Consider the following 27,730-nt stretch of genomic DNA (forward strand, 5'->3'; position numbering starts at 1 on the left):
GCAGCATAAACCACACAAGAAGGCTCGATTTGAGGTCTCGGACTATAAGAGAATGAACTGACCATGAATTGTGGATATCTATAGTGTACAATGGATTATGATTCGAGGATCACAAATTAAATCGGAGCTTAATTAACATCAATTTATGGGTTTGTCATTTGAATAGGATGTGTGTACAGGTATCTAAAAGAAAAATAAAAGAGTAAAAAAAACAAGCCCAACAAATTATTAGTTGTGGTTCAGTGAGACTTCAAGCTATGCCAGTAAAATGTGCTGGAGAATGGAGACAAACAGGCTGCATTTGCATGGAACCATCTGTTAGGGATTCTGACTGTCAAGCAGTGCAAATGCTCCATTACTGCAGCTGGAGACGAATCCCGTACAATGCAGAGAAACATACTGGACTCTAGCAGCTGTGAGCAGCTGAAAGTTTCTTAGAACTAGAGTTGTCAAGTAGCTCACAACACAAATATGAAAAAAAAAATATAGTCTATGTATAACAGAGTGTCTGTCTGCACCAGGGTGAAACACAGTACAGTACAGCCATAAAAATAAAATAAATAAATACAAAAGGTAAAACATACATTATCACATTGTAATCAGCTACGCTAGCCGGCTATGTAGACACAGCACTTGCTAAGTAGTTAATTGTTTGACTTCACCAGCAGTAATTAAGTAAATTAGCTAATGAAGTTCACTAACTAGCTAGCTAGAGCTTGCTGTTGATATATGATTAATTCTTGGTTGCTAATGTGTAATAAGGAGTTCTTTCAGTCCAATACCTTTTTGTCCAGGTCACATACTGTAGTATGTTAGTCAAGCCAGAACATATGACTAAGCTAAACCAGTTTACATAGACGGGTCTCAAACAGTCACGCAGACGTCCTGACTAATGTCACCTGGTGCAAAAATCATTAACAGAAGCAACCTTCTGCCAAAGGTTCTTCATTCATTCATCCATCTTCAGTAACTGATTCATCATGGCCATGTTGTCATTAGTCAGGAAAACTAGACAAGACAGAGGAATGTATTATGTTTAGAGCATTAGTCCATTACACATTTTGCGATAAAAGTGTGCTTGTACATTTTACTCATACCTACAGGCAATTTATCTTAGCCAGTCCAATAACCAGCATGGGTTTAAGAGGTGACCCAGAAAAATGGCATGGACGATGTGAACCTCCATACGCATGGTCAAACCAGAGACATTTCTGGTAGATTTAATGTTATTTTAGTTTAAGCAGTTTAAATGTTTCAGATTTACTTTATTCTATAACCACATAACTCTTTTCTTATCACCAAGCTGATCTTTCTTTTCTTCCTAGTTAAATGCCATCTTCCAGGGTAAATCCCACATGGCTTCCTATTCACCAAGTTTGTGTCCTTCATAGGACAGAGGTTATAACATAATGGAGCTGAATGCCATCTAGTGCCTTTGTGTATAGTGTAGAAAGACATTTGATATTTAGCCAGTTTTGCCTTGCCTAGTAAGGTCTGGACATAAACATTGCTGTATTTTCATTAGAGTACTGGTATAAATGGATGGGTTTGAGTGTGTGGGGATAACATGAAGTTGGTTTATTTTTTTTATTTTTTTTTGAAAATTGGCGATCTTGTGCTTACAAGTTCTCAGAGAAGAGAAATTTGAGAGTACATATACTACCTGATATACCATGTGAGACTCCTGCATTCAGAGATTCTGCCAGGAAAAGGACAGCCCCGGGTTCAGATTTGTTCAGAACAGACCTCTCAGTATACGAACAAATCTTTACCCGAGTGCAAACAGTTTCCTCCTTCACACAACCGATTCTAAAGTTTTAATTAAAAAGCAAAATAAGACGGTACTAATCTCACTCAACCTGTCTGTCATTCTTAACACATCTGCCTTAACTACAGTGAGCTGTAATCTTCTAAAGCATGCCATGCGCATCTCTCTGTGTGGAGGACAGAAATATTCAGTGAGAGGTCAGATGGCAGCAGCACCTGTGTGATATTCAAGGCTATTTACTTTGAAACATCACATGCCAAGCAGAGAGAGCAATCAGGGCTAAACTTCCTGCACCAGGACTGTAATCTCACTCCTGAGAAGGAAGATCACACCCACAGACTTTATCTATAATGACGATCTACAATGTTATATTTCTCCATCCTGTCCTAGCTGGAGCGAAAGAGAGAGGAAGAATCAAAGAAGAGAGACAGATAAAGGGATGCATAAGAGAGAGAAAGAAGAGTCAGAGCGTGTGTATATATGTGTGTGTGTGTGTGTGTGTGTGTGTGTGTGTGAGTGTGAGTGTGAGAGAGAGAGAGAGAGAGAGAGAGAGAGAGAGAGAGAGCGAGAGTAAGCATCAGAGAAAGAGAGAGTGAAGAATGAGTGGTTGCGTCTGCTTAACAGTCTGTTAGTGCTTGTTGCTGCTGTTGCACATTTACATAAATGTCTGGAACGGAGCATTCATGCCAAAGTCACTCAAGACAGCAGCTTTTGCACTCCAGACTTTGCCGCCTGCAGTAAAACCATCTCACTGCCCAGTTTAATACAATGTAAAAGTTGAAAGTCGTCAAGGCTAAGAATTATATACACTGCTTACATCTTATCAGACAGAAAATTATCATTCTTAGTCTTAGAGTCTGGTTGCTATTACACAGCAGTGCTAAAATTAACTGGGAATTTTGTCATATCAACGCAGCAGCCATTTTACTAGGAACAGCTTACCAATACAGGGCAGGACCCATCAGGCTCTCTGAACCACCTTGTGGATTTGTATGAGATTGCGTTTAATATCAAGATGATCATCACAAAAGTGCAACAGATTTGTCAGATGTAGACTCATGTTGTGGATCTTATTCTACCACACCCCACAGGTGACCTGTTGGACTCAGATTCAGTAACTGAGGAAGGTCACTGAAGACCGAACTCGTGGTCATGTCGAAGAAACCTGCACGAGACGACTCTGTGACATAGTGCATTATCATGCTAGAAGTAGCGGTTATAAAAAGATGGGAAAATTGCCATAAAGAGATGCACATAGTCAGAAACAATACAAAGAAAGGCTGGTATTAAGGGACCAAATATGTGCCAAGTAAACGTTCCCCACATCATGACACCACTAGCAGAAGCAGCATTCAGAAATGAAAGCAGGCAGTGTGTGTGGAATCATGTTGCTGACCGTACCCTACAATCTGTCTGTTGCAAAAGAACCAGGAGGCATTTTTCCAACCTTCAAGTGTCCAGTTTAAGTGAGCCTGTGCTCATTGTAGACTCAGATTACTGTTCTCAGATGGCTGACAGGAGCGGAACCTGATGTGATCTTCTACTGTTGTAAACCATCCGCCTCAAGGCTCGACGTGTTGTGCATTCTGAAATTCTTTTCTGCTCATCAGTGTTGTAAAGATTGTTTTCTTGAGTTACTGTTACTTTCCTGTCAGCCTGTACACCAAACTGAACATTTTCCTTTGACCTCTCTCTTCAGCTAGGTGATTCCTTGTCAGCAAAACTGGAGAAAACTGGTGGTCATTGGGTTTGTATGTGTGTGTGTGTGTGTGTGTGTGTGTGTGTGTGTGTTCCGCACCATTCTGTGTAAACTGTAGACTGCTGTGTGAGAAAATGCCAGAAGATTGATAGTATCTTAAATATTTAAACCAGGACATCTGACACCAACAGCCATGTCATGAGTGAAAGTCAAAGACGAGCCATAGATCACATTTTCCACCATTCTCGTGTTTGAACAAGCGAAAAGTCTTGTATCTTGTCTTGTATCATATTATATACTGTGCAGCTGCCACATAATTGGCTAATTAGAAATTGCGTGAAAGTTCCTGATAAAGTGTTCAGCAAATCAAACTTTCATTAAACTTGAATAGCTACATTTGACTGATTTGAATTACACTTCCAGATGTGCAGCACAGTTCTAGACAGTTCTCATCCACAATCTATACGATATGTGATCTGGGGGATGAGATTACGTTAATGCCGTGTGACAGTTCATTGCTTTCTGTGTGTTTGTTGCAAGAAGCATGTACTAAATCATTTGAAGCATTCTATTAAATTAATAATGTAGCAACAATATACCGTATAAATAATGGGTGAATGAGATGAATTCAACTTCATTTTTTCACCAGAGGAAAAAAGATCCAAGCAACACTGTGCAAGAATTGTAAATCCTGTCACAGATTCTAAAATCAAATCTTGTAGACACAACAAGAGCTTATCAGACAAACATGGCTCCTTTTATATATATATCTCTCACAATCCTTTCAGTATCTGCATGAATAAGTCATGTTGTCTTCATCCTTTTTTCCAGCAGTGCAAAACACCTTCATGGCCCTGTAAAAGTGACTGAAGTCTTTATGGGAGATAAGAGCAAAAGAGGTTACCTTCCGAATGGCACATTTTATTACCTATTGTTCTTTTGTGATCACTTAATGATGAACTCACACTGCAGTCAAATAACTAATTAGAGACACGAAAGCAGCCTGCATTGTTTGACAGGCGAGTGTAAAACAAAGATATATACAAACTTCCTGTTTAGCTTGTTTTTTTTCTTCTTTTTTTTTTTAATGACGGTGTGTCTAGCGGTCAGTTCAGGACATGTTAGGATTTAATATGCCTCTCCAAATGTTGCAGCTGCATTAAAAATGCTTCAGTCACAAAGCCAAAGAGTATATATACTGTGTATTTGATTTCGACTCTGGAACCGAAAATGTGTTCGACAAAGCTGCGGGAGGAGGACAAGGAGACGAAGCGGAAACCTGAGACGCGGTATTGATCTGTGAGGGCTTTACCAATCATTTCCTGTCAGTCCAGCAATCGATCCTCTTAGTGTTGGGTTCAATCTTGACCGCTGAACCTCAAACAAAAGATACATAAATCAAATACCACAACCCGTACTTAGTGCTCGGAACACATCCAGATCAACGGTAAAAGGGCAGAAGAGATATTATAAAAATAGAAATTTGTCTATTCTCCATGATCACTTCTGTTTCCTAGACTGTTTCTATAGTTGTTTTAGAACCCGAAGGACCTCAGTTTTTTTTTTTTTTTTTTTTTTTTAAATGGTAGGCTTTAATCTAGGTTATGCTGACAGATAATGTCAAATTACATTGTGAAAACCAGACATTATTGCTATTTATACTGTATACACCCACCCCTGCTTTTATTCTCCGTCCCTCTCACTGCGCTCTTCTTTTCCTAACAACCATATCATTATTTTGCATCTTTCCCTGCTCTGTCGTTCCTGTTTCCTAAAAGACGATGCAAATATAATTAAGCTTTCCTACTGCTCAGACGGCATAATGTAGCTAAGAAATGTCGCTTTTAGATTAACTATTCTCAAAGTGTTACATCAGTGGAGTTCAAATTCCTTTTGAAAGAAATTGTATAACAATTGTGTTTCCCTTAATTTGTTCTTTTCTTATCTTGCTAGAGAGGCCCAATCTTATTTCTCGGGAATAAGGCATCACTGCATTACAGCTCCGGCATCTGCCACAGTTAGTGGCAAGCAAGTGCAGGCCAGAACGTTTGCACCTCTGTGAAGAGAGATGAACCACGGCAGAAGATGACTTTCTACAATCGTATTATTCTGCCTAGATTTTATTTTTGCAAGTCAATTCTTCATTCCAGACTTTCTGGAGGTCCTCCACTCATCTCTACTCCTGCCTTTTGCCTGAAAGGTGAGTGTGAAGATGTTTCCTCAGAGATCCATGAAATAGTTACTGCTTCTGGACAGTTAATTGGCTCCAATGTAGGAAGCCAAACTGGTTCAACTGTTAATTAACTCTGCTGTTTTTAAAAGCCTCAATGATAATGGGATTCCACCTCTAGCCTGTGTGTGTGTTTGTGTGTGTGAGTGTGAGAGAGTGAGAGAGAGAGAGTGAGAGAGAGAGTGAGAGAGAGCGCGAGAGAGAGAGCGAGAGAGAGAGCGAGAGAGAGAGAGAGAGAGAGAGAGAGAGAGCGCGAGAGAGAGAGCGAGAGAGAGAGCGAGAGAGAGAGAGAGCGAGAGAGAGAGCGAGAGAGCGTGAGAGAGAGAGAGAGAGAGAGAGGGGAAGAGATTGAATAATAATTTCGTCTTAGAAATTAATTTAAATCCAAATACTGCAATCTTACTAACTCTACTTTGGTAAATAGCTGTGGCACTTACAGTAAGAGGCCAGACATCCTTGTTTGATTGTCAAAGACAAATGTGGGGAGTGGGGGATTTGAAGCAGGCGTGTACACATTTTTTATACTAAATAATACTTACACTCTAATCCATACTGTACATCTCATTTCCATTTTTTCTACATCAGTCTCTTAGAAAGCTATTCTGCCACTTTAAGAACTGTCTTAAACGCAAAATCCTGCCTTGTGCCCCTGAAGTTTCGCTTCTAAAAAAATCCCACCATGCACCGCAAAATACAGGGAGCATCAATGCTCAATATTTTTGCCTTATTTGTAAATTATGTCATATTTTTTGAATCCTTACAGCTCAGAGAATGTAGACAAACACTCAACCAACTCTATTTACAAATCTAAGTTATTGTGGTACAATTCATGTGTGAGATTCTTATTTCCCATGTTTCTATGGATAGCACAGTACAGTCTCAAGATTTCAGGGTCCCAGGCTTGACTGGCTGAGCGCAGATGACCATCTGTATGGAGGACTGTATGCTCTCTCTTCTCTCATGGGTTTCCTGAGAACTCTAATGGGGATGAAAAACCCCTATGCACTGCAGCTTTAAAATGCCTAAGATTCTAGAAACATGCACTTTGCGTCAGCTGATTTTCTATCACCCTCATTCACAGAATGCAGCACTTTTAAACAACTAGTTTAAGGTTCCACTGTCAAACTCCTGAACAACAAGTGTAGGGTGCTGTGCTCAGTACATGAGTGGTTGACAGGCCTACTATAAAATATTTTCTGTGACAGAGTTAAGATAAAATGCTCTGAGGTCCTCTTTGTTTACACCGGAAATGGAATTATATTCTGAATGTAATAGTGTATGAAAAAAAGACAGGCGATTTGGCTTGTGTCCAAGGGTCAAATCAAGAAGCTTTGATTGTCACATAACAATATAGAGATGGTACAGTAAGCAGCAAAATGAAGAGACACAGAACTACACACTACTACATAAAGTGCATGTGTGCAAATGTGTGTAATGACACAGGAGCTGCTGATTTACAATCAGTAGCACAAGGGCAGATCATACAAATAACCTGAAACAGACAGCTGAAGATCTCTCTGTACTCATGAGTTTACCATAAAAACATTTGGGAAAGGGAATATGGATGGATGGATGGATAGAGGGATTGATGGATAGAGAGATGGATGGATGGATAGATTCTTTATCGAAATTAAGTGTTAGTCCTTATGGTGTATAAAATGGTAAAAAGAAAATAATATTTACACAAATAAAATAGTATAAAGAGAGAGAGAGAGAGAGAGAGAGAGAGAGAGAGAGAGAGAGAGAGAGAGAGAGGGAAAAAGAAAGAATGTATACACAAATGTAAGAGTATTAACAAACATGAGCATGAGAGAGAGAGAGAGAGAGAGAGAGAGAGAGAGAGAGAGAGAGAGAGAGAGAAAGAGAGAGAGGAAAAAGAAAGAATGTATACACAAATATAAGAGTATTAACATAAACATGAGAGAGAGAGAGAGAGAGAGAGAGAGAGAAATGAATGAATGAATGAATGAATGAATGAATGAAAGAAAGAAAGAAAGAAAGAGGTCAAGTCAAGTAGCTTTTACTGTCATTTATCCATATATAGCTGACGCAGTATAAGAAAGCATTCTTGTAAGCAATACTACTACAATACCCTATAGGAGTACCACCAGCATTACTAGGCAACTCTGTGAAACAGTACTTCAACCTTTATTAAATGCACGCGTTACTGTGTTTAGAGACAACACACTGCTGTCTAGTTTACCTGTATCAAATATCTCCTCTGTGAAGCATAGTGGAGGAAATAGAATTCTGAGAGACAGTTTGACTGCCTCAGGGTCTGGGCAGCCTGCGATAATTAAGGGACCAAGAAATTTCAAGCTGTATCAAAGCACATCCAAAACTCTGAATGCAATAACAAAGCAGCTCAAGCAGAAAAAAGTTTTTAAGCAAAAAAAAAAAAAAAAAGAAAAAGAAAAGAAAAAGAAATGGGCAATGGTGAATTCTGACTATTCTCAATTAAACCTGAACGGTTTCAACTAAATCAAGCAATTTAATCATGACCTCCAAAAGAAATAAGTGTAAAAGGAAAGCACAAGAGTGATCTGTAGTGACATTTAAATGCAATAAGGGTGAGAACACTAATAAAATTTGAGTCCACATATTGGAATTACTTTGATAGATTAATTCACTCTTTAATAACGTGCGTATTTTTAAAACTGCCCTCATTTATTACATCTTAGGCCCAATCGCATTGTAATTATTTATATAGCTAATAAAATAGAAATACAAATAATACCTAATGCTTTCCATCACAAATCCTTAATCCCATCATGATTATAGATATTTACCCTAATATTATATTCAAGTATGGAGCGCAACTCATAATGCTATAACCATTTCATTTGCATACTTTCAAATAGTGACATTTATGCCATTTACTTTTTATCTTCTGCAAAATAGCCTTCTTATGCTCTTACTCTTCCTTCCTTGCTATTCATAGCCATGACCTTTTCATTATACAGCTATTAAATTCAAGCTTTTTTCCTAATCTTGTTTGTCAGTGTGGATGAGTGATTCTATCTAAGGTGAGAATCGAGTGCACTTTTGAGACACATCAGTATTTAAAAGACCACAACCACAGTGTGATGAATCACATGCACTGGCTTACTTCTCATTTACTATTGATTCATTTCTTTACTGTCAAGCTCAGCTTCTTAGGAAAACCTTCATCCGGATTCATATAATTAACTGCAACTTAAATTGAAACTACGTCTAGTATTCTCCTGCATCAAGAAAAGGTGTAGAAGGCAATGCTAAAGGCGAGGCAGGAGACTAGAAATAGCAAGGCCTAAAACAACCTGAAACGGGTGTTAGTCATATACACATGAACAGCTCATAATGCTGCTTTCTCAACAGCTATGAGCTCCTGGTACATTATTCATTTCTGGGAATTATAGGGTTTTTTTTGGATCAAGAATCCAAAACATCAGCAGGTTTTATTTTTCTTCATTTCTCAAATACCATATGCACCAGTGTGAATTCTGAAACACAAAATCAATTGCGATGTGAGGAATTCAAGGTTAAAGGTGTTAATAAAAAAAATAAAAAAATAAACAGATTCCCCTCACTATTCATCATGACTTCCTGTAATCCAACTTACATTATTTATTTCTTCCTTTAGTAGAGATGATGTGGGCTGCTGCTGAAGCATGAAATGCATTTAAAATTACAAAAACATTCCGGCAGTCAAACTCTCATCAGCCAACGCTTTTATTTCCCAAAGTATAAATCCAAACCGACAAACCTATTTTTAAATTCTTGACAAGCCTTGATAAATCTGGTAATGATAGTAGATTAGTCTTACTCGGTCATGTGCAGGCTTGAAGCAGAAAAACACAGTAACAGGGATTCAGGCTTGACTCAGATGACTCATGCAGGTCTGCCAGGAGCAGCCTAGCCGTCTACAGCTCTGACCACAAAAAACACACAGAGCCGGGGATTGCCTCAGTCTTACCTCGTGCTCAGGCTGTTCTCATGGTAAGAGTAAATTGATTAGAGCACTGGTTTCTGCACAAAGTCAAAAGTCATTTTATATTAATGGGAATAGGAGAAGTTGAAATTCACATTGGCTCACTTCCACTAATAGATCTGTGAGCAGCTACCAGCACTGAGAGCATCAACATTAGCATTAATAATACCAGTAATAGAATTAATACTATTCATCAATCCATTTTCTTTAACGCTTATCCCACACAGTGTCACAGGGGGCCTGGAAACTGTCCCAGGGAGCTTGGGGCACAATGTGGGGGACACCCTGGACATAGTGCCAGCACATCACATGATAGGGAACAATCACACACACATTCACACACTCGTTCACACAATATTAGAGATGCTAATCAACCTACCATGCATGCCTTTGGACTGTGGGAGGAAACTGAAGTATCCATGGGAAACCTACAAAGCACAGGAAGAACATGTAAACTCCACACACACAGGACAGTGGCAGGAATTAAAACCTCAGAGGTGCGAGGTGAACGTTCTCACCTCCGAGCTACCAAGTCTTCCAGGATTAATATTATTACTACTAATAATAACGCTTACACACACACACACACACACACACACACACACACACAAATTCGTATAAATCAGATATAAATAAGGGGTTTTAGAAATTAAAAACAAAGGGTAGTCAAAAATAAAAGAAAACAGAAAGTGATATTAAATAAAATATAAGTAATATACAAGAAAAAAAAAGTACAAAGATTTAAATAATGTAGAAATGTAAAATAATGTGCTAATACATCTAAGGCAAATAACATCAACATCTAATTCTAAGCCCCTCCATTTTTTTCTTCAGTTCTGTCACCCACCAATTATCATAGGACATTAACAAACCAGGGAGCAAACCAAATGCATCCTCTGAATTCTTTCAAGCTGCTGCTCATGCTTTGTCCCATAGTGGTGTACCACACTCAAACTGAGGAAAGCACTCTCTATTCGATTGCACATACATGAGCTCAGGACTGCCTAGGGTCTCTGTGATTAACACTGAAGACAGAATACCTTCCCTTTCACCCTGAGAGCTCGACCAATCTTATTCCTCAGATGGCCTGTGTAAGTGTCAGGACTCTGCCCGGACTTGGCCACGTGCATTTGTTTATGTTCTTCGCCACGTGTCTGCCCCGCCCCTTGTCTCTTCCTGCCCGCTTCCACACACCTGTTTCCCATTGTAATTACCTTGTCTATTTAACTGTGCTGCGTTGCCTTGTGCAGCGCGGCATCTACTGTGGTTTTGTCCTGTCTCTAGTCCGCGTCATGTTTCGTGTTTTATGTTATTAAACCCTGTTTATTTTTGCTATCCTGCGTTTGGGTCCGCTCTGTCCCGTGTTCATTACAGTAAGGTCTCAGGCTCTCAATCCCCTGACCACAAGACAAATGACAATTTATTTATTAGTTTGTTTGTTTTTGACTGGTTTTATTGACTGATCATGCGTCTCCGTCTAAGTGATCTCTACGAGTATGCATTTTATGCTACAGATTTATACAACTGGATATACAGATAGTCATAAGACTGAATTATAACATAAGAATAAGATATTTTTCAAGTAGCTCCTTATCTGCTTTATCAGAATTTATCCAATATCAACCCACATCGGCAAGAAAACCGATGTGTCCACGATGTCCAGACTCTCATGACTGCAGATCAAAGCACATTTTCATTAAATTGCATTTTCAGAAGAACCGTTCTGAAATCACAAGCATGAGATTGGAAGTGAAACTGAACAGCTGTGTGAAGGACTTCAGTAAGCTACAGAAAGAGCCATCTGTAGTCGTGGGTCACAGTGTACTTATGTGAGATAAGGTCAAGCAGTGCGGCAGCCAACCTGTACATCATCGAAGCCACACAGCTAAGCAGCAATGCTGTGCTAAACTTTTCACTTTTTCAGTCTCAATGCAGTAGCTATATGGCTCAATCACTGGAGGAGGAGAAGAAGGGGAAAAAATAGGACTTGGGTTTGCACAACTGCAAAGCTTAACTTCATTAAAACTCAAGGCAGCTGCCGAACTTCACGTTAAAATCACACATACTTATAAAAGAGGCTTCTCATTGGATGTTTGCATGGTTAGTGTTATATTGTAGCTTTCTAAAGGGGTTCTGTATGGATCGATTTTTTTTAGAGCAGATGCTGAGGTCTTAAACTTGACCTCTTACGGCGTGTGGAAATAGAAAAATGTGACCTGCTTAAAGAGCAGTGACATATTCGGTATATTGGGAAAATTACAGCAAACGTATGAAAAGATTTTTGGTGCATGGTTGCCTTGCTTCATTTCAAATGTTGTACATGTTATAACAGTGCATGCATGTTGAAATCCAGGACTGTGCAATATGGGGTAGCAAAAGTAAAACAACGAATACTTTTATCTAGCTTTCTTTTTCCAAACACTTGAGGAAATTCTGATACCTAATTCCAATAACTATAAATCTAAATGCTGATAATTAATAAATATAACATTTATTAATTTTAATCATAATTCTTCTTCTTCTTATTATTATTATTATTATTATTATTACTACTAATACAACGATATTGGCTCTAACAATATGTATCTCCCAAAATGCTGATTTTCTAGGTGTTTTAACAAATAATTCAATTTGTGTAGTAAAAAAAAAATGTTACTCATTTTGCTCCAATTACTTCAGGTTAATCTTAACCAAGATCTCAGAGAAGCTTAAATATATTTGTGCTATATTAAAGTAGATGTGCCACAAAAAAGGATTTTTGTTCTTTTTATCCCCACAATAAATCCCTATATAAAATAAATTAACACCTTTATGAGTATTTAAGAGAAAGTGTATTGATGAAACTTTAGAATATTACACAGTCACAGAGTTCATAAAATATTAAAGCTGAAACATTGATTATGCTTACTGTCTGAAAATACAGTCTATAATTTATGAGATATTGCAGCCTCAGATGAGTACTTGAAGCACATACAGCATTCAAACACCCATGAAAAGCAAGACGTACTCCTGAGAACTTGTCACAGTGAGGCTTTTTCTCAATGTAGAACCACCTCACTGAATGAGACCAGCTGGCAAACATCTGCAACCACTCTTCCTGTATCTCTACAGAACTGGCAGCAGCTCTTATACCATGAAAATAAGGCTACATCAGTCAAAGAGCTCCGGTTCAGCTGTCGGCTCTCAACACGCTACTCTAATGCATAGGCTTACTGCTAAACATGGCTCTGGCTGCTATTAGCAGGCTGCAATCTATCAGATTACACTAATCAACACTCAAAACAGCACACGTCAATGCTTGGTCACACATTATAGAGACAGATGTGAAAGTGCTGGACTTGGCATTATAACAAGCTCAGCTATGATTTGGCCCATAGAATGTGACAACCTGTGAAACAAAGTGCTAAGATGTTAGTGCCAAGACATCTCCCAGCATAAATAAGGCCATTTTTCATTGCCGTTAATGACTGTCACATGAACTACAGCTGAAGTAAAACACCGGATTCAAGAATCGTTTGATTATGAGGGCTGCATTCAGCCTATTGCTTAAAGCATGGGGGCATTGTGTTGAGCAAAATCATTTGTTTGTCGCTTGAGAAAAGGGTCACATTTGCATCATGAAACTGAATTTGCTTATTGGATACATTTATGAAGGTGTAAATATCTTTTAGAAATACTAAAACAATTGATTCATCCATCCATCTTCTACCGCTTATCCGAACTACCTCGGGTCACGGGGAGCCTGTGCCTATCTCAGGCGTCATTGGGCATCAAGGCAGGATACACCCTGGACGGAGTGCCAACCCATCGCAGGGCACACACACACTCTGATTCACACACTAGGGACAATTTTCCAGAGATGCCAATCAACCTACCATGCATGTCTTTGGACCGGGGGAGGAAACCGGAGTACCCGGAGGAAACCCCCGAGGCACGGGGAGAACATGCAAACTCCACACACACAAGGTGGAGGCGGGAGTCGAACCCCGACCCTGGAGGTGTGAGGCGAACGTGCTAACCACTAAGCCACCGTGCCCCCCCAATTGATTCATTATAAATAAAAATGAATAAAAGTTCCACATTCACAAAACAGCCGCACGAGCGTTATTTATTCCATCTGCATAAGGCCAGATGGAAATTAAGACTGGTGTGTACACAAACTCAAAATCTAGCTAGAGAAATATTGCTACAGTGTGAAACCATCTCTTGAGAGTTTTGTGCATTTTCAGCAATTCTTAGCATAGGGGGAAAGTTGCAAACATGAAACACCTGGCAACACAAATCCAATCCACAGCCAGGCAGATTCTATGCTTATACCCGGCAAGAGCAATCAATGTAGGTCCTTAACTATTTAACAACAATAAGCTTTAAATTAGTGATTAACCTTTGTAGACCTGCGAGCATTCGGAGAATAGTGCACTTGCAATCCATGCCTCTGCCAAAGATACAGCGCATTATTGTTGCAGGGAAATTGAGGGACTTGCCGGCAAATGAGGAAGCATTATCGGTGCTAAGCAGCTGCTATCATAATGAAGTTGCATCTCTAGAATTGAGAGAGCTTTTAAATAACGGTTCGGAGTGCAGGACTTTTGGAATTGCGGGTCTTAATCAAATCCGCCTGCGTCGGAGTACATACGTGTCGCAAACCACCTTCTGCCCATGACTGAACCTGTTATCTCACAAAACGGAGCAACATCTGGTGATAAGCATGAACCATTGTTTATGATGTGGCATTATAGGATAATCGGACATTAAACGAGTCATTTCTGTGCATTTAGTTCCAACTAGGGAGCTGATGGTTTAATTTGCTGGGCAATGAATTTTAAGTGTGTTGCTTAAAATTCTTCCAGTTGAAGTCACCACGAATTAAACAGATAGGAAAGGATAGGATTATTAACACACCAACAGTCATAGCCCATCCCCAACCCATTACGAAAGCTTAAACCCAGGCTTGCTTGAATACAACGTTACGTATATACTAGTTATACATACTTGCACGTACTAGGAAGTGCTGGGGAAAATAAAAAAATTAAAAATCTAGATAAGTGTCATAAATGTCAAATGCTTGATTTTTCATTAATTAAACATTTGAAGTTCAGCTTCTATGAATAAAAGTTTAATGTCTCAGACATATCCAAAATATGACTGCAGGTAAAAATACAATTTAAAATGGAATTAATGGAAAATATTATCCTAATTTACTTCATTTGTCTTCAGTAACCAAATGAAATATATTTGCATTTGATACACTAAGGTATTTACAATCTTAAGACTTACTTGCTTGCTCCTCTAAAGGAACCAATTTAAAGAAGCTAAGAACTCTAAGCTAATCAGTCAAAAACAAAATAATTACTCTTTCACACCCTAAAGAGCATAGACATAGCATTTTCCACCCAACAGTTTAACAAAAAATTAGAATAAAACAATGTACAAACATGATTAATTCATCTTCGCTAACCACTATAGCCTAACCAGGATCACAGAAGAACCAGAGTCTATCATGGAAACTCAGAGCTTGAGGTGGGAATACACCCTGGATGTTCCACCAGTCCATCTCAGCACACAATTTACACTACCTACCTACCTGGCATCAATTCTCACTCCCACAAAGCACAGGCAATTCTCCTATTCTTAATGTTTTTAGAGGTTGAAGGAAACCAGAGAAAATGCAAAAAATTCCACACAGACAGTAACGCAAGCTCGAGATCAAACCAGGAACCCTGGAGCTGTGAAGGGCCAAGGCTACCTGCTGCGCCACGTTGCAGTCTCTCTATACAAAAGGATTTCGCTTCATTTTTTTTCTGTGTCTTGCTTGAGCAGTTTACTTCAGATCCACCAGGGATCAGAAAGCATTGACTTGCTAAAATGACTAAAACGCATGACTCCAATTAACCTCTATTCAGGAGATCATTATCCTAGAGGTTCACATCCTCTCTTCCTCAATGACCTTGACTATTCAAAAAACAACACGCCACACTTTTATAAAAGAATGCAAAAAAGGCATATGCTATGTACAACAATACGGTTATATGACATTCATTAAGCTGAAATTATAGAAGATATACAAGCAACACATATTATGCCACAACTTGGCTGTTCACAATCACTAAAGCTGCTTCCGTTTATAAAAGTAAAAATTGCTTTGTGTGGACTGAGAATCAGTTCTGCGGGTGAAGAACAGAGAGATGGCAACTCTTTCAGTGGCTGTAACATATAGAGGTTCACCCAGAGCGTCTCCTCTTCTCCCTCTCGCATGATAAAATTACAGAAGGTGGCACATCTCGCCGAGGGCATGTTTAAATGCGATAAGAATCCCTGACATAAACAACCTGGACTAGCAACAGCACAGATGCAGTTCCTTCCATTTCAGAAAAATAATAACCTTTTTTTTTATTTGGTTGTTGTTTTTATGTGTACATTAATGCATAATGTACTCAACAAACTGTAATGTTCATCAATATTACTCAGAGAGATAAATTAATAATGCACAAGGGATATAATAAGGAAGCGTTCTCCTTTTACTCTCTTCCTCATATCATCTTGGAGTTTTTTTTTTACTCTTGCCTCTGTGTCCTCTACCTTGCTCATTAGGGATAAAGATAAATTAAGAAAAATCATTCATTCATTCATTCATTCATTCATTCATCTTCTACCGCTTATCCGAACTACCTCGGGTCACGGGGAGCCTGTGCCTATCTCAGGCGTCATCGGGCATCAAGGCAGGATACACCCTGGACGGAGTGCCAACCCATCGCAGGGCACACACACACTCTCATTCACTCACGCAATCACACACTACGGACAATTTTCCCAGAGATGCCAATCAACCTACCATGCATGTCTTTGGACCGGGGGAGGAAACCGGAGTACCCGGAGGAAACCCACGAGGCACGGGGAGAACATGCAAACTCCACACACACAAGGTGGACGCGGGAATCGAATCCCCGACCCTGGAGGTGTGAGGTGAATGTGCTAAAATGTGAGGCGAATGTGCTAAAATTAAGAAAATATAACTAGTTATTTACTCAACAGCCTATATTTTTCCTCTCTTATGGAAAAAAAAAGCGTAAAGAAACAGCGTTACATCTGTCTGTAATGTGTTACACTTGTACACTCCTTTTAAACAGGTCTTTGAAGAAAACGACATCATATGCTTCTTCACATGCGAAGCCTATACGCTAAAAGTCCTTATGTAGGAATAGGATAACTATATAACTATATAACTATAGAAAAGATAACATGAGCAAATAAATGTCAAAGCTGCTGTTCTAGAAAATAAATCAATACCTTCCGACCAATCAGATTTAAAAACACAACAACTATTTTCCTTTTAATTAACTAGCTGCAGGAGGCAACGTGTAAAGGTGAAGAATCTACAGGGGATATTGTAGTTATTTTTAGTGATGCTATTGCACTGTTATCTAGAACAACTGTATATCTAGCAAAAGCCAACATGGCATTCCTCCGCGGTTTTCAGATTTTCAGCTGACGAACAGTGCATGCGAATGTCTCAGATTTGGCAGTGATGCTTGTGCCGAGCATTGTAATCTGTGTGAAGAGAACAAAAACTGTATGAAAGACACAATAGAGCTCTGTTGTGTAACTAGAAAAAGAAAAAAAAGTGTCCCTATTCAATGCGATCTCAGTTTTAAATAATAAAGACAGGAAACAAAGACACAGACCTGCTCTGCAGCACTCATGCTTTAGATTATATTTGGTATCAAACCTCAGTACCGTGCCGCAGAACACCATCTGAATGCTTCTCAGAAAAGACTGATCTCAGTCTCATGGTTCGACTAATTTGTAAATTGTTCCAATTTTTGTTTTAAGCTTGTGAAGTCAGAGCTACTAATCAGCATTTCAGACAGGTTGGTCTTTGCTTTTGTTTCTTTATTAGTGTACAAAAGGCTTGATCGGCATTTAATGAAGGCTTTCACTAGTTGCTATGACACCATTTGATATGCATAATGTGTGCGTATAAAAGCAGTCCAGGGCCACTTCCTCATCACCTCGTCAAGGTGCCAGGCAAATGACTGCCCTCATTATCTTAATATCTCCTTAGAGTAAAAAGAAAAAGTGTTTGTGAATAGTCTCATTGAAATGGAATACATTTGAATTAAAATAAGTTCATGAATTATTTCACACAAAAAAAAAATGATTCTGAGGCACAGAATATGGCATATTACCATAAACATGAAACTAGACATCAATGATGTTTCAGTGGGGGAAAAAAAACCATCGAACAGCCTTCAGATGAAAAGCTGGTATAAAATGAATGACAGAAAGAAGAATGCATACACCCAGAATGCTGCCCCAGAGGAACATAAGACAAAAGAGACACACACTGAAAGGACTGCAAGGAGACACAGAGTGTGAAATAAGACAGCAATCATCCTTAGATAGGTTCTTTGGCTGAAACTTACAGGAAACAAAACTCGAATAAATAACTTGCCATTTATTAAGCAGAATGATAAATTCTTCTCATAATTTTCAGAAACGGTGGCACGTGCTACCTCAGGATCCGTAATTGAAGGGTGAAAATGCTGCTTTGAAATCCCTCAAATTAAGTGTCAGAAGGCTCCTCGTCACCACCCTTCTGTCCTGTTTCTTCCAAACTTCTCAGCCATCCCATTATTGCAAAATGACAGCGAACTGAACAGAACAGCCTGTCGTCCTGATGCATGCACACACTAAACCTGAGCAGAATTTATGGCTTTGTAATGAGCCTTCTTCCTCCTGCCGAGGCAAAGGTGGGTGCATTTGATGCTACAGCATTATCACAGGCATTGCAAGACACGAAAACCAAAAGGAACTTCTTTAGTTCTTCAGTTAACTGCATATGGTGATCTTTACTCAAGGATTAGGGAGAAAATGTTTGAATAATGTAGTCGAGCACAAATATGTCAAATGTCTGCCCCAGCACTGTAAGTTACAGTGACTTGTCTATTAGCTTTAGTACAGAGGTGTCCAGTTTTATCCGGAAAGGGCTGGTGTGAGTGCAGATTTTCATTCCAAGCAAACAGAAATCACACCTGATTCTACTGAAAGCCAAGATAAACTGATTAGACAGGTCGAATCGGGTGCTGCTCTTGCTTGAATGAAAAATCTGCACCCACACCGGCCCATTGCGGATAAGATTGGACACCCCGGTCTAGTAGTCTGGCTCGTGTGACAAAAATGAGGCTTAAGATCTAACTTTATACACTTCACAGCACTAAAAAGGTTGGGGAAGGGGGAGTAGCTTCAAAATGCTTATGATGGTGATGCTAATATATGAGATCTCAGGAGACTTAGCGAATTAGGTATGGGGTTCTCAGTTTGAGCTCTGAGCTATTAAGGACGCCTGACGTCGAAGTTTGGGTGGTTTGTGAGATTGACAGAATAGAGGCAAAGCACTGCAGCTAATCTACTTACTCTCCTTAAAGGGCTAATCAGAAATTTGGTCAGTTTGATCCCATCAATCCAAATCTGAATTAATTTGATAGAAAGAGCTCATCACAAATCTCTACAGGCATGAAAAGATCCAAATCTAGGGCAGTCTAAGGGGGGAAAAAAAGCACACACCATCTCCTTAACTTGTATATAGGCATATTCATGCATTTTCAGTAGATTCTGGGCTTGTCCGGAGAAGACTGGGTCTGAGGAGGAAACACCCCTTGGATGTAACATCGGTGTATGTAGGTCGAGTATATTCAGTGATAGCTAGTCACAACAGTGAATGAGAAGAAAAATGCTACTACCCATCAGTAACTTGCCACGAACTTCTATAAAACCATTAGGCTTAGAACAATCATACACACAGGAACTGAAAGTGTGTGACAAAAAGTCATTCATGATTGTTCCCCCCCCCTCCTTAAAAAAAATTTTCTTTAAACCCGTATTCATGCCATGTCCGTTCTGACTAGTAAGCACGATAAACAGAACAAGATGTGCTTGCTGTTAGTCAGCACTTTTAGTCAAACCACACCATTTTCACCTCTGAAATGTTCACTATTAGTCAATCCACACCATTTACACTTCTGCATTTTCACTTCTGCCATCCCTTTCTGACAATGTGTACCTAGTCTATTCAATTCTAGTTTTCTCTCTAAAGGAACTTCAGTCACTAATTGACAAAACAACGTACTTTATTCATGATTACTATTGCTGTGCATGTTCTCTGTCACTGCTGACGTCATGTTACGGATTCTAAGGCAAAGCAGGTTTAATTATTATTATTATTATTATTACACTCAATGCAGCATGCTTGTCAGTGAGGTCAATGGAAATATAGCCTGGGCTAGAAAAAAAAAAATATCTGCCCTGGTTTCTATTCCATTCCTTTCTGTGCATTTTTACTTAGAACCATTGGTGGTGCTATTGTTCTTTGTTATTTTTCCTCCACTGAAAAAGAGAGGCTGTCTAAAACAAATGCAGTAGCCAGTGTTAGGTGCTGTACAACGTAGAAGGCTATACCCCTTATTCTGCACATTCCACTATAGTCATCTCACTCTTCCACAATTCTGAAGTTAAAGTGCAAAGATCAAATGAGGGCAACGTGATAATTGTAGCCTCAGGTGTTCTGAGTCACTCACTGAGGGGAAAAATTACTTCAGCTGGCGGAAACGCCTATGACATATGACCACTTTAATCAAAGATTCAACACACAGCAGGGCACCTAACCAGAGGGTGGGTTCTATACATATATACACCCTTTTACAGATACACTATATATGAGATATTTTCTGTATTTTATTAGACCATGCTTTCTATACACATGAAACCACCCACACGTGTGTGTGTGTGTGTGGGTGTGTGTGTGTGTGGAAAGCACATAGACACACACTTTACTACTACAGTTAATTCCAGTTAATATCCAAACCTAATGCTAAATCCAAAATATTGTGCATAGTGCACTACACTGACACATGACATTTCCCTCAAAGCATTACTAGGATAAGTATTAACCCAAAAAACCAACACCTACGCAAGTATGGTCCAGTAACACACGTCAACTTCCCTACCGGATGTACCATAAATGGCGGCAAAATATAGTTAAAGTTCACCGAATCCACATTACACACACAGTACCTGTCAAATCTGCCTCAGATCAGTGTCTCTCTCAACCTGTCCTGCTGACACATCAATGACATAAGACTTTAAGATCACTCAGCACATTCACTGCTATTTAAGGCCTATTGCCTAAAGAGATCCAGTGTTTCAAGTAAGCATTTGTCCAATAACCCTGACTTTTTTGTTTTCTTTTTCAAAAGCATCGATAAGGCTACATAGGACAAAACAAGATTTGCCATTTTCAACCAAATTATTTTTTCAGTTTTTGAGCTAGTATACTCTTGCTAATTTTAGAACATTACAATTACAATACTAATGTGACTTTAACGCATTTACATTTGAAAACGCTTCATTTTCGGCTCATGCAGAGTTTCAGTTCTTATCGTTGTTCTTGCTGCAGATGACCCCTAATTCGCGTCACCAGCAGGAGAATATTAATTAACTGTAGATATTACGGGCTGGAGATTGAATCTGGCACACATTAGAGCTGAATGTGTCAGAGCTTTCATGATAGTTTCCCCAACAGCTGTAGGGGGAAATCATCTACTACCCCACCAATAAAACATGGATTAAAAATAAATAAATAAATATTTACTTTTTTAAAAAAGTGCCAATCATGTATGTTTTTTTTTTTCTTTTAATAATATAAAGTGTAAATTTAATAGCTTCCCCATGTTTTCTCTAATTGAAGTTACTTGACAAAAGATTATATAATGATGCATTATGAATGTAAATGGTTGTCTTCTTCAGTGCAAATCACCAAACATCCTTCATACATAACGCTGCTTAACGCTAATGAGCCTACCTATGACTATATGACAAGTTTGTAACGGATTCATCTGAAAATAATGGACATTAATTTGCAGAGGCATTGTAAAGACACAAAAGGCTATTCTCTAAGGCTTAAAGGTGAACAAAATTAGTTCCTTTCTATTTGAATTCCTATATTACACCAAATGAACCATCATTGGAATAGTGCGGTAAATGTGTAACATTTAGGCTGCGTATCCTAATCCACACATGAATTATGAATGCTGTATTTCCCAGTTCTGTAAATTAGTCTCCACACCCTGGATTTGTGAAAAATATTACACACTACATTTAAAAATGACTTCCTTGTATGTAGAGTACAAGATGCTCTGTTTAGAAGAAAAAAAAAAAACAAGTGACCTCATGGATGCTTAGGAGCATTTGTCAAAAAGAAAATAATCTGTTGTGGGATTCTACATGGAACATTTATGGGTTTCCTTGAGGGACAATCTCTAGAATTCGATCGTTGTTTTCTGCCTCATTTGTCTAAAATGAACAGGCAGTGAAACATTTTGAAGGGCTCGATTGGCTATAATGACATCATCACTTTCGATTTGAAGCCAAAATCCTACCACCCGTGGACCAAATCATCTAGTGACAAAGCCAAGGATGCAAAAATGACATTGGGTTTCACATAAACTCCCTCAGATAACTGAATATTTTTAAATTGGAACAGAATTTAAATTTTGGGTCAAAACTGTCTAATCAAGACCGAGTTCTGGACGGCACACTCACACGAGTCCATCACAAGCATTCCGTGAGCCGTTCGTTTTCCTTCCTGAGCCCAAGCCTAATCACAGGTTAATAAACTAAAATGTGTCTTTCTGCTACAGTACAGTTAGCAGCTGTCTTGTGGGCTCAAGATAATTCCATTTCTTATTCATCCAAATAATTTACTTCCACAAGGCTAAACTGTCTCTCTGTTTGAATCAATTAAACCCTGCATCGACCAGTGATGTGTGTTTTCACTGCGAATAAACAATGACCAAACAGAGACGACTAAATTAACACGAACTTGTCAGCTAGTATCAGTAAAAGATAAACATAGTCATCAGTAGTGCATTACTGCAAGACATCAAGAGCTGGGATTTCATTTATTAATAATGTTTGAACACAAATATGCGCAAAATTTAAGACAAAATTAATTGAAAGGAACTGCTTAGATTTGTGTGTACATTTATGTACAGCTCACAGATTTCAGGCATAGCTAAAGCACGTAGCGGTTAAAAATTAAAGCACGAGTAAAATATGTTGGCTCAAGACCTCTTGTTTAATCATTAAAGACCAAGTCTTGAATTAATTATTAAATATATTGCTACTTTTCAATAAAATGCAATTAGTGTAAAATCCTAACACATTTTAAGTTGCACTCAAACAGACAGAGTTGTAATGTAAACAGATGCAACTTATTTTGCTTTAATGAAGGATGCTGTGTTCAGACAGATCCTCGGAATAAGAAGGATAATTCCCAATCATCATCGTTTCCTTGAGGGACAGTCTCAACCTATCTAATACTCTGTTGCAATGAGAATTCAAGGATCAGTTGCTAGTTTTCATACTTTTACCAAGAATATATTCAGTCTTGCTATTAAAGAAATCAGAAAATGTATTCCCGCTTTATTCATTAAAAGTACAGCAGATGTGTGGCATTTAACATCAAAAACATTTTTAAATTAACACAGTACAGATTAATACCTCACTTTACTGAGCATAAATCTAAATCAATGCTTTAATACAGTTTTCTTGTCTGTGCCTTAGCACTTACAAAAATGCACAGTGGCACAGAGTAGCTCCAGGGTCCCAGGTTGGATCCTGAGATTCTGAGGTCGGGTTACTGTCTGTGTGGAGTTTAAAATGTTTCTCCTTGTGTCTGTGTGGGTTCTTCTGGGTTCTCTGGTTTCCGACAATGTCCTAAATCTTTCCATTAGGTGAACTGGCTGCGATAAATTGCTCCTAGATGTAAAGGACTGTGTGAATGTGTGTGTGTGTGTGTGTACTAGGTTTCAGATAACATTTATGGCATTTGGCAGAAGCACTTCCAAAGTGAAGTAAAAACATACACATTTCAGATCCACTGTGATGCAAGATAAAGCACTGAAGCTCAATTTGAACCAAATGAAATATTACAGTCCTTTTTTAGGCACCATTGGAAACTATGTCTGAACCAATGGTTTGTAAGATTGTGTGTATTACAATGTACAGTGACCTGCAGACACAGCAGATACAAATTATTAGTATTTATAGGTGTGTTTAACTTTAACCAGAAAAAGCAATTTAAGTCCATACAATAGGGAATTTCCTAAGAAAAAAAAAACCCTGATCTTTTTAACCTTTTTGATTAATAAATATCACATGTAGCATTGATGAGAATTTCAGACAAACACATCTCTCCATCCTTTACTCCCCATGACAAGCTAAACCAAAGAAGGAAAATACTGCATTACATAGCCAGCATTTCATATAACGGTTTAGTTTAATACCATTTTTGTTGAGACCGCAAAGAACTGAAAATTCATTTCTGGCCATAAAGAAGCGTCTGTACGATTTAAACATTTATAGCATAAAATAATTTTTTTATTTCATTGTGAAACCACCAAAAACGGTTAAACAGTCATGCATCAAAATGCTCTTTAAGGAGCCGAAAAATAATTCTTCTATCCAATCGCTCTAAAGAACCATTTCTGCCACCTTTATTTTTAAGAGTATAGGAACAAACTCCCCAGCAGTGTTATGGCTATAGTCAGGAAGATTTATTAAAACCAGTTTTATTGTGCCTGGTAGTAAAAGCTTTATATTGTGCTAAACACGTGGATTCTGTGGCAAGCGATATGTGCTTTCACCAAGCAATAAGAAATTAATTCAAACAAATGATATAAACAAAATATTCCTGTTTGCAAAACAGCCATTAATGTTTTCTTTGACTCATATCAAAATGTGCAAGTAAAAAATAAACACCACCTACACACATTTTTCTAATCAAATGTGAATCACTAAGTCTATATGGCAAAAAAATTAATAAAAAAAACAACGCGGAAAAGATCAGCTGCTCTGAAGCAGGCAGCTTAACTCGGCGTGACATCAAGTCCTAAACAACTGCTGCAGCTCTGCACTGATAAGCCACACTGATAAAATGAAAATACTTCTTATTGCTCAGAAAAATTATTGTGAAATCTTTGTCCATGTTCATTTCTACAGCAGGCTAATCTACTTAACTACAACAAAAAGCTCTGACCTCACTAAAAAGAAGCTCCAAATGGATATTGGCGCAGTGACGATTGGCTTGTCACCGTAATGAATTGGCATATGCTAAAGGACTGGATCAGTACAGGCGTGTGCTTCCTTCAAGCTTCATATAACCTGGTCTGCCTGGGTCTATTCACCTATAATGCTAATAAACTTAAGACAACATTGGCACGCTGTGATGTTGGAATCCAGGGTTGTTTGCTGATTTTGTTCCCTGCCATACCTGATTTAACCATTGAGTTAGTGTCCAGACTGGGATGTGTGTTTATGGGGAAATCACAGACTCACTGGACTCACACTGAACCTTCAACACTTAAGTAGCTTAGATTCACCCAAGCATTAGCCTGGATCCTTTGGTATCACCCACAGCACACAGCGCTGTTTCAATTACACGCTCATTAACTTGTGCACCGCTAATAAGGAGAACCAGGAAGGATGCCCCTCAAAGAGAGCTTAACAGGCACTTGAAACCCAGGAAAGTCAAGAGTGTGACATCAACAGGATGTTGGACCAAGTGCCCAATTTAAAATTATTGCTTTTTGGCACATGGACTAAAGAATTCATTCAATGATTAGAATTTTGTTCTAAGACATAGGTGTATTTCAACAGAGCGGACATAACAAGGCAAAAAAGGCAAAATAACAACACCAAAATTTACAATAGCTTATCTGTTTATTTCCATTATATCATAGATTGTTTCAAGTGGTCTGCGTGATTCACATCATAAGCAGGGGTTATTTTGTGCTCCTAGCTTTGGTTTGTGTAAATAATGAGTAGATCCGAGCTCCGGTCCTTTAGTATAATTGGAGAATAAGAGTCATCTAGATTTGCACCGTTTCATAGACAAGCATCTGTGTACATATAGTACATCTGATCATTAAAGCAATTTGTCTATTTTGCTAGTTCATATGTTTGGAAATTTTTCAAGAAATATCGATTATGATCAAAAACAAATAAGGACTATTAAAAACCTGAAGACTGTCTAACTATATGTCACCTTAATAATAATATTAGTGTGGATTAGGAATAACACAATAAATGAAGGCATATATGAAACAGTAATGTTCTCTGTACATTGTACTTTGTTGACTCCAAAGGAAGGAAGTAGTTCTTCTCCCACCTCCTATCCCTATGTTAGTCCTGATAGTAAGTATTGCAGCCTCTCGCCCATAAACCTATTAATACCAGACTTAGTGATAGTGGAAATCCCACGCAACGCACTTGAACTGAAAGAATTTCGATAGTGGCTGGAGCACAGGTTTACTGACTACAAATCCCTTCGGGTAATCCGTGCAATATGGGAAAGTTTCCAATTCTATTACACGTTTGTCAATTCTAATCCGGTGTGAAACCACGTTTCTATTTAAACACAACCGACACAAGTTATTTCTCACCAAACACAAAATAAATAGTATGTATAAACAAAACAATGCGCTGTAACGTGAGGGTGTGATTTATTACACCGTTGCCGGTTACGAACACACAAAAAAGACAAACGCGAAGTGCTGCCATTGCACAAATACGCACTTATATACACTCACACCTCGTCTTTCTCTCGCGCGCGCACACACACACACACACACACACACACACTCACTCTCACACATTAACACACTCTCTCACACACACTCACTCACTCACAACACACACTCACTCACACACACACAACACACACTCACACACAACACACACACACACACATTAACACACTCTCTCACACTCTCTCTCTCTCTCTCACACACACACTCACTCTCTCACACACTCACACACACACACTGTACCTTCCATGCAGTCGGCGTTGTAAGCCGGAATCATTGCTGCACCTTCAGCAGAGAGGTTTAGCAGGAGCGCCGTGAGTCACACTTGGAGAACCGCAGGAAAACACCACGCGCGCTCTCAGCTCTGCTTCCACCGGAATATGAAGGAGAAGTGCGGCGGCGTCGGCATCTGTTTCTCTCAGTCTCATCACTTTTTTAGTCTGTGCACATGCCTGATCGGGAGGAAACTGAGCTCCGTGGGGTTTCTCTCCCCTCCCTCTCAAAGTGCTCACTATGCCGTGCGCGGAAGTGTTTGCGTTGCTGTGCGCACTGAACTGCGCGTCTGGCAGAGAGGGCGCGCGGAAACGGTGCGAGAGGAGGAGGAGGAAGAGGAGGAGGAGGCGCGTCAGGTGATCAGATAAAGAGGGAATCGTTATAGAGGTAGGAGTGTCACTGGGGTCCAAATGAAATAAAAGAAAGGAAATCTCTTTTGCAGGGTCATTACACATACAGCGATGTGAAAAGCAATAAAAAAAAATAAACAAGAGCTTATTAAACTGATTATTAATCGCACCAAGTGATGGTCAGAATGCTCGGAATGGAAATAAGAATAATAAAAAAGCTTAAGAGACAGCTTTAATTGATGTGTTGTGTGGGTTAAATGATATTATTAGCCTAATGTATGGTTAAAAAAAAATGCGGAAAAAAACATTTGAATAATTTGAGGAGTCACGACCTAATGGCGTATTTGCATTCTGTGCTGTGACGCATTTCAGTGTTCAAAGTGTGAGTCTCAGGGCAGCAAAGTTTCCACTTGTCATTACAGTGAAACTGCAACTTGTCTTTAGGCTTTCACTAACTACTATATCTATATTTATGTAACGTGTTTATATGAGTTATTTACAAAATTGGAAAGCCATGTTAAAGACTAAATTACTGCCATTGCAAGTGTAGTAAATGAACTGGAAGCACAGGGGCAATATTAAAAAGATTGCTAGGTCAGGGACTTAGAATACCATAAAGCTAAAACTCTATTGGCAGACTTTCTTACAACTTAGATGAACAGGGTTTTTTCCTGTTGTCGTTGCTGTTTATACAAGTGTTAATTTATGTGCTTTGTGAAAAGGTTGGACTGTAGTCTTCCTATGAAGCCTGCCAGTGACTCAGCTGTTTGGACAGCCAGTGGAAGTTCATCCAACCG

General features: G+C 38.9%; 1 protein-coding gene across 2 annotated transcripts in view; it reads right to left on the reverse strand.

Moving 5' to 3' along the window:
• Positions 1-26,923, reverse strand: part of hs3st1l1 (heparan sulfate (glucosamine) 3-O-sulfotransferase 1-like1) — a 38,641-nt gene extending 11,718 nt beyond the window's left edge. Inside the window, exons 1-2 of one of the 2 annotated variants that reach the window (XM_060872765.1) lie at positions 26,554-26,923; positions 10,047-10,095 (exon numbers count right to left, since the gene is read on the reverse strand). The gene's annotated coding sequence lies outside the window, so the exon portion shown is untranslated. The remainder of the gene's footprint in view (positions 1-10,046; positions 10,096-26,553) is intronic. The other variant, XM_060872764.1, reaches the window with a different exon arrangement.
• Positions 26,924-27,730: the final 807 nt, after the last annotated feature.

The sequence above is a fragment of the Tachysurus vachellii genome, chromosome 6 (assembly GCF_030014155.1).
Source record: "Tachysurus vachellii isolate PV-2020 chromosome 6, HZAU_Pvac_v1, whole genome shotgun sequence".
Classification (NCBI taxonomy): domain Eukaryota; kingdom Metazoa; phylum Chordata; class Actinopteri; order Siluriformes; family Bagridae; genus Tachysurus; species Tachysurus vachellii.